This window comes from Schistocerca serialis, chromosome 5, assembly GCF_023864345.2.
Source record: "Schistocerca serialis cubense isolate TAMUIC-IGC-003099 chromosome 5, iqSchSeri2.2, whole genome shotgun sequence".
Taxonomy (NCBI): domain Eukaryota; kingdom Metazoa; phylum Arthropoda; class Insecta; order Orthoptera; family Acrididae; genus Schistocerca; species Schistocerca serialis.
In genome coordinates this window covers 221,890,202-221,899,022 of record NC_064642.1, presented here as the reverse complement: position 1 = coordinate 221,899,022, position 8,821 = coordinate 221,890,202, and the positions used below count along the sequence as shown (strand labels likewise).

General features: G+C 39.9%; 1 non-coding gene across 1 annotated transcript; it reads left to right on the top strand.

Moving 5' to 3' along the window:
* The first annotated feature begins 559 nt into the window (after window positions 1-559).
* On the top strand, window positions 560-633 carry Trnat-ugu (transfer RNA threonine (anticodon UGU)). Its single transcript has one exon. It is a non-coding gene; the product is annotated as a tRNA-Thr (tRNA).
* The last annotated feature ends 8,188 nt before the right edge of the window (window positions 634-8,821 follow it).

The following is an 8,821-nucleotide window of genomic DNA, read 5'->3' as shown; positions in this document are numbered from 1 at the left end:
ACAGGTGTTGTTGTTATACCTCTATGTGGACAGCTGAAAATGTGTGCCCCGACCGGGACTCGAACCCGGGATCACTTGTTTACACGGCAGACGCTCCATCCATCTAAGCCACCGAGGACACAGACGAATAGCGCGGCTGCAGGGACTTATCCCGTGCACTCTTACCCTGAGACTCACATTCCCCGGTCGGGGCACACATTTTCAGCTGTCCACATCGAGGTATAACAACAACACCTGTCGGCAGCAGAAGTTGTCAGTTAGTCATCATTTATTCCAGGGAAAAGCTGCACGGTCATCAACTGTAACTGTTCTTTCGAGAACAAGTTACTGTATTCATATATACAGTTAAAAGGCTACCCAGCCATTGACCTTCATCTGTGCGAATGCGCACAGGTTGCCCAAACTCTTACGGGAATCGCCAAAGCGTGCGCGAGTAATGAGTGGGTGGGCAAAAGTCTATAAGGTACAATACATATGTAGAATTGTGGACAGTTGGGGATGTGAGTCTCACGGGAAGAGTGCAAGGGATAAGTCCCTGCAGTCGCGCTATTCGTCTGTGTCCTCGGTGGCTCAGATGGATAGAGCGTTTGCCATGTAAGCAGGAGATCCCGGGTTCGAGTCCCGGTCGGGGCACACATTTTCAGCTGTCCACATCGAGGTATAACAACAACACCTGTCGGCAGCTGAGGTTTTCAGTTAGTCATCATTTACTAAAAGTTAATCCACTGGGATTGGTATTACCCGCTAATACATCACGCAATCTTAGCAGCTTTTGGAAGTGTCAGACTTGCAATAAAACACGAAAAGGGGGACAGAGAACTTATTTGGTGGGTTTACTTTTGTAATGATAATAATAGTAATGATTGGAATTGTAGAGATCAAACGAATAATTAGGATTTCAATTAATTTTAGTAACAATGAGATGAAATATCAAAGACAAAAAATCGTTTAGCTCTCTTAATTTACCAGGACGACACTTTAGTAAGACAATTTTCACCCTAACACCTTTTTCGCTCTAGTATACAGTCAGAATATTGACGGCTCAAGCGATAAACAACGAGACACCACTGCAGTATTAGTACCCTAAAAGGCAATGGGATAAAGAAACTAATCAACTAAGGGGCTCCATGGCGACCAACAAATTTAAATGCAATTTTCAAACAGTTACAAATAGTAGCCCTCCTTTATAGCTCGTATAAAAATGAAGACAGGTATCGAGAATCTCAGTACTGACCTATGTGCATTGTCAAAATGGACGCAGGAAATGAGGTTGAAGTCCACCCTATCCAAAACCAGAACGGTACTGGTTGGTCATTCGAGACTCGTTAGCCCGAAATACTGTTAATCCCTACGATCTTTAACCCTAAATGGAATAAATATCAATTGCTCTCCATCGTCAAAAAGTCTAGCAGTATTAATAGATGAAAATCTGAATTGGACTGAAGATGTAACTGTAATGTGCAAGAGGGCTTCGACACCTCTTCATTCCCTACAAAAATATAAAAAGCTCTTCACTCTTGCCCCGAGAAAGAAACTTGTACAAACACTAATTCTTCAGTTATTGATATCAGCAATGTTATCACTGAAGGCCTTTCTCAGGAAAGCTCATGGTGCCTGGAACTAGTTATGAATACCTGTGTACGTTACATCTGTGATGATTGACCTTTTCATCAAATTTCATCATCATATGCACATCTTTCCCGTCTGCGCGCAGACAAACGGGGAGATTTCCATACTATCTGTGTTCTTTATTCTCTTATCAATAAATACTGTCTCTCATAAATGTTCTCGATCTTAACGCACTTGTCTGAAAAATACGGAGGAACTGCTGTTGCCAGCAATATCCTATATGCCTCCCCGCCCTCCCCAAATGCTTCAGACACTTTCTCTTAGTCCTTAGCAATAGGAACCAGACTCTGGAACACCCTCCCAAATCGTACTAGAGAACTAAGTAACATTTCTATCTTCAGAGGGCAGCTTATAACATATCAACTAAAACAATGATAGGATTATCATTGTCCCAATACGCCCTCGTTACCCTTGTACATCTCTCTTTCCAACCTGATCTTGCTCACTTCCCTGTATTCTCAGCTTTAAAATTTCCATTTCCTAAAACTCGCTATATCAGAAGACGTCTGTTTTACAGACCTGTAAATTCTTCTTTTACTTGCACCGTCATTACTGTTATTAACATCTCATTTATTGTCATTACTATCATTATTACTATTAGTTATTATTGTTATTATTTCTCTTTCCTGTTTGGTTAAAAATGGAAAGTGACGTGGACCTTGATCAAGCGTGACTTCCTTTTAACTGTACGGTATATGTTACATTGTATTTAGGAACTTTCGGGTAATTGAACACGTATCAATAATTACAGATTTCTGTAGTTGTATATATACGTTTGGATGTAGCTGTATTGCGTTGATGTACTGGTGGAAATTGTGTGCTATGACTCCTGTAGTTGATAGTATAATTGGTGTGATGTCAACTTTATCCTGATGCCTCATGTCTTTGACTTCCTCAGCCAGTTGGATTCATTTTTCAATTTTTTCTTCTGTTTTCTTCTGTATATTTGTTGTACTGGGTATGGATATTTCCATTAGTTGTGTTAATTTCTTCTTTTTATTGGTGAGTATGATGTCAGGTTTGTTATGTGGTGTTGTTTTATCTGTTGTAATGGTTCTGTTCCAGTATAATTTGTATTCATAATTCTCCAGTACATTTTGTGGTGCATACTTGTAAGTGGGAACGTGTTGTTTTATTAGTTTATGTTATATGGCAAGTTGTTGATGTATTATTTTTGCTACATTATCATGTCTTCTGGGGTATTCTGTATTTGCTAGTATTGTACATCCGCTTGTGATGTGGTCTACTGCTTCTATTTGTTGTTTGCTAAGTCTGCATTTATCTGTTGTGGTATTGGGATCTTTTGTTATTATTATTATTATTATTATCACTGTTAGTGGCTGTAGCTGCAGTAATACAAGCAATGCGAGTATTAATTTTGTTAGTTAATTGTCACTATAATGTCCTCTGACCGCCACTGCAGACAATCAAATCAGAATATAGTTTCCATCTGAGGTAACCAACCCCGTTTCAGATTAGTTACAAAAACTGAGAAAGCAGCTCTTGAATAGAAACCTTCATTAAGCAAAGCCCTTCGCTGGTACTTTTCTTAAGAATTTAAATTTCTTACAGTGTCAAGTCCTATAAACAGTGCACCAAAAGTCGCTATGTTTTTCAGTACTAGTCTGACAAATGCACTGAATTAAATCTGGATTTAAAATCCGTCAAACAATTCTGGTATTTAGTCTTCAGGCAGTAAAACCAAAAGCAGAGAATACACCGAAGGGCAATTACCAAACTGCCACCAGCTTGAGAGGCCACAACTAATTGTAAATACCAGTTAACATCGTGGTGAGACGCTTACCGTAGTTTCCACTTTGTTCCTTGATCAAATTAAAGCCGCCAAAAGCTCCCTGTCCACCAGGCAAGACAGTGTATACAGGCATTCACACTCAGAATCGCGACTCGCCGCTGCCCAAATAAGAAGCAAACAGAAACTTCCAACAGCATGGGCGCCCCGTTAGCGGTCAACACGACCGTCTCGACATTCCAAGCAGATCCCCTGTCGAAGCAAGTCCCTCTGCCGTTACACGGAGCCGTCAACAAAATGAAGCCCACCGTTCACAGTACTGCACTGGACGCTCAAACAATTTCGTTGCAATGGGCCAAAGACCTTACGCGTAAGGGGTTAGTGTTGATAAAGGCTCTCACACGACTCTGTAATAATCGTTAATTTCACCGGCTTCTGTAAGTTGCTGAGAAGATTGAGTACACTTGTAATTATTATTACCTGCCCTAATCCTCTAACCCCAGTTGTGAAAGATGGTTCTAGAAAGGAAACCAAGGCAAGTCTCTAGATCTCAACAATGGAGACCTAATTTTGTGACAATATCAGGATGTTCAACCTACACATGTATGTTCTAAGAGCGACACTAGTATGACAGCTCTTGCAAAATGCCCTTAATTCAGGAAAAGTATTTACACTTTTGCTCGCTTGAATCTAAAAAACTGGATTACTTGCTAAAATTTTCTTGGTTCCCCCACAATGTAGTTTTGCGTTCTGAGCTGTGTGAAGCGGATATTAACTCAGCCACACGCCTTGAATTTACTCAGTCCGCTATCGGTACTAACGATCAAATGGAGTGAAGGTGACAAAACAACTTTAGATACTAATTAGAAGAGATTCATTGCCAGGCATTTCTACTATGGGTTGTAACATCCACGAGATAAATTTTAGCTACAGTGCGATGAGAGGAAATTATGCCTCTAACAGTTATAAACATTATCTATCCGACATATGAAAAAACAGTGAAATAAATATTAATTATTTATATAACATTTTATGATGTAATTGGACATATCGATGTGTATCATACAAAGACAATGATAATTGTAAATTCCTCTTATGATCTGCGTTTGTCTTCCTTTGTTTTTACCTTTTGTTGGTTGGCTTTTATAGGTTGCGGACGCAAGACGCATGTCAAAGTGAAGTCAGTTAAAAAATTGTAATTATTTGTTAGTTATTACTTGAGAATAAAGTTCATTATTATAAATATGAGTGAATAATTATTTGTAACTTTAATTCCTCTCTCAATAAGCATTATCTGCGTTAATTATTTCTTTCCTCTGCAAGGAGTGCAGCCATTGATGATAGCGAGTTGTATCGCGTTTTTGTCTCTTTTTCTTACGAAAATTTCAAAGGTTTGCTTGATGGAAATTAGTCTAAATAGTGCACAAAATGAAAGTAAAGTTTAATAAGCTTTTCAAATACTTATCCTGTTAAAAGGAAATTTACTCTAACAATAGAAAGACTCTGTCAATTGTCTGCCGCCATCTTAACAATTATCTCAGCGGCAAATTCAAATTACGCAACTCTGCAGACATAAATGCCGGAGGTAATAAAAATGTTTAAAAATAAATGTGCACCGGTGGTCCCAAACTCATTTTAATGAAAATAATTCGAATTACATTGGTTGTTTAAAAACAGTGCCCATAGCACGAACCATATAACAAACATTTCTAGCTGATGTATGGAGCCTAAATTAATTACGCACGAGTTGCGAAGAATATTGTTTCAGGTAACATACGTCAGTATTGTGCGCGGCTGATATTCGGTGGTTTTAATGATCATTTTGCTGAAGATAACTGTTTCCACCATAATCAGTAGTTGTATAGAATCTGCTGTATGAATTGTGATTCAGAGAAACTTACACAACTTACAGACAACACTTTAACACAACGTTAACTCGGAGTTCTTTAGTTCTTTAGCCGGGAGAATAGTTATTTAGTAATTACTCACTGTAATAAAATAAAATTATGATTTTCATTTACATTTCTCTGCCTCGTGATGACTGGGTATTGTGTGATGTCCTTAGGTTCGTTAGGTTTAAGTAGTTCTAAGTTCTAGGGGACTGATGACCAAAGATGTTAAGTCCCATAGTGCTCAGTGGCATTTTTCTCATTTACAAATTAATTAAATACCAAACCACCGAATAATATAGCGAACGCCACAGGGTGACAGATCCATCCTTTTCTGCTCTTGTTGCTGGGCGTATAAAGCTGACACTCCCAGTTGACCGTGGCTATTGGCATCCACTAGATGTACGCAGTGTCACACCTGCAAGGTGCAACAAGCGACGAAGAATCTGCCGTGTTCTCTTTTCGCTGATTTCTTGCTGTTTGCTATTACTGGTAAGCTGAGATCAATAAAAGTAGTACTATAGCTTCTGTGCACAGCTTGCATCACATGCTGCTTAGATTGTAAGCGCAAATGTATTTACACGGGGTCCCCATCTCACACTTCTTCCTGAACTTTATTACGAGCATGTTTTAACAACCAATTTTCGTATCAATTCATCGCTTACACCGTTTCCTCCATAGATTTTACTAATCAAGTGAAGAACTTCGTTTACTCTCAAGTCATTTTCATACAGAAGAATCATCGTTGTGCGTTCTTCACTCTCTCTGGTGTTTAAAGTAACTGAAGAATTTTAAATAAGCACAAAAAAATTTTAACAGTGACATTCTGCTTCCGTAACGGCTTCTGTAGATGGATAATAGGGGCAGGTATACATTCCACATGTGTGGAATGCACAGAGTGCAGCCAACTGCAGGGGGTTGTTCATGTCGTTACCAATGATGTATGTGACTTTGGATAAGAAGAGATTCTCTCTGGTTTCGATCGAATAACGGAAGTGGTAAAGGCTGCCAGTCTTGCTTGCAAGATGAAAGCAGAGCTGACCATTTGCAACATAGTCGACAGGACCGATTGCGGACCTCTGGTACAGAGCACAGCGGAGGATCTGAATCAGAGGCTCAGGCGGTTCTGACTGTGTAGACTGCAGATTCCTCGACTTGCCCCAATGGGTGGCTGGGTTTCGTGTTCCGCTAAATATGGCAGGTGTCCACGCTATACACAGGAGCCGGCTACGCGCGAAGCAAGGGCTGTGTGGCGTGGACTGGGCGGTTTTTTAGGTTAGAGGGTCTCGGGAAAACACAAGAAGGGCTTCAGTTACAAAGGGTGCAGACCGAACATAGGAAGAACGTAGATACAGGAATCACTGGTATAACAGTTGTAAATTGTCGTAGCAGTGTTGGGAAAGTACCAGAGCTTCAAGCGCTAATAGAAAGCACTGATGCTCAAATCGTTATAGGCACTGAAAGCTGGCTAAAGCTGGATATAAGCTCAGCCGAGATTTTTGCGAAGAACCTAACGGTGTTCCGAAAGGACAGGCTAAACACGGTTGGCGGTGGCGTGTTTGTTGCTGTTAGAAGTAGTTCAACTTGCGGCGAAATTGAAGTTCATTCTGCCAGTTGGCTAGTATGGGCAGAGGTCATTGTTGGCAACCGGAATAAAATAATAATTGGATCCTTTTACTGACCTCAATATTCAGATGGTACAGCTGCTGAAAGGTTCAAAGAAAATTTGAGTCTGATTTCAAACACGTACCCGACTCGTACAATTATAGTTGGTGGTGACTTTAATTTACCTTCGATATATTGGCGAAAATACATGTTTAATTCCGGGGTACCCATAAAATATCATTCGAAATTGTGCCAAACGCAAATAAACTAAAAATATATGGATTTAAAAAATCAGATAAATGTTCACTTGACGCCTTCCTGAGAGACAATCTCACTCATTCAAAATTAATAATGTAAGTGCAGACCAGATGTAGCTTGAATTTAGAGAAGTAGTATCGGCAGAAATTGAGAGATTTACACCAAATGAATTAACAAGCGACGGAGCTGATCCTCCATGGTACACAAAACAGGTTCGAACACTGTTGCAGAAACAACGAAACAAACATGCCAAATTTAAACAGATACAAAACCCCCAAGATTGGCGATCTTTTACAGAAGCCCGAAATTTAGCGCTGACTTCAATGCGAGATGTTTATAACAGTTCCCACAACGAAACGATGTCTCGAAACCTGGCAGAAAATTCAAAGAGATTCTGGTCGTATGTTAAGTATGTTAGTGGCAAGAATCAATCAATGCCTTCTCTGCGTGATAGCAATGGAGATACTATCGAAGACAGTGCTGCCAAAACAGAGTTACTAATCACAGCCTTTCGAAATGCCTTCACAAAAGAAGAAGAAGTAAATATTCCAGAATTCGAATGGAGAACAGCTGCCAAAAAGAGTAACGTAGAATAGGTTCCTTTCCAAGTATGCTCCATACTTAACAATCATGTACAACCGTTCGCTCGTCGAAAGATCCGTACCCAATGACCGGAAAGTTGCACAGGTCACACCAATATTCAAGAAAGGTAGTAGGAGTTATCCCCTTATCCAACATCGTTAACGTCAATATGCAGCAGGATTTTGGAACATATATTTTATTCTAACAATGTGCATTACCTCGAAGAAAACTGTTCATTGACACACAATCAACATGGGTTTAGAAAACATCGTCCTTGTGAAACACAACTAGCTCTTTATTCACATGAAGTGTCGAGTGCTACTGATAAGGGTTTTAGATCGATTCCGTATTTCTGGATTTCCGGACGGCTTTTGGCCCTATACCACAAAGCGGCTTGTAGTGAAATTGCGTGCTTACGGAATACGGTGTCAGTTACGTGACTGGATTTGTGATTTTCTGTCAGAGACGTCACAGTTCGTAGTAATTGACGGAAAGTCATCAAGTAAAACATAAGTGATCTCTGGCGTTCCCCAAGGTAGTGTTATAGACCCTTCGCTTCTCCTTATCTACACAAACTATTGGGGAGAGAATCTGAGCAGCCGTCTTAGGTTGTTTGCCGATGACGCTGTCATCAGAAGATGAAAACAAATTGCAAAACGATTTAGAAAAGATATCTGAATGTTGCGAAAATTGGCAGTTGACCCCAAATAGCGAGGCTATCCACATGAGTGCTAAAAGGAGTCCGTTAAAATTCGTTTACACGATAAATCAGTCTAATGTAAAGGCCGTAAATTCAACTAAATCCCTAGGTATTACAATTACGAACAACTTAAATTGGAAGGAACACATATAAAATGTTGTTGGGAAGGCTAACCAAAGACTGCCAGGTCACTTAGAAAATGTAACAGATCTAGTAAGGAGACTGCCTACACCACGCTTGTCCGTCCTCTTTTAGAATAGTGCTGCGCAGTGTGGGATCCTTACCAGATAGGACTGACGGGGTACATCGAAAAAGTTCAAAGAAGGACAGCACGTTTTGTCTTATTGCAAAATATGGGAGAGAGTGCCACAGAAATGATACAGGATTTGGGCTGGACATCATTAAAAG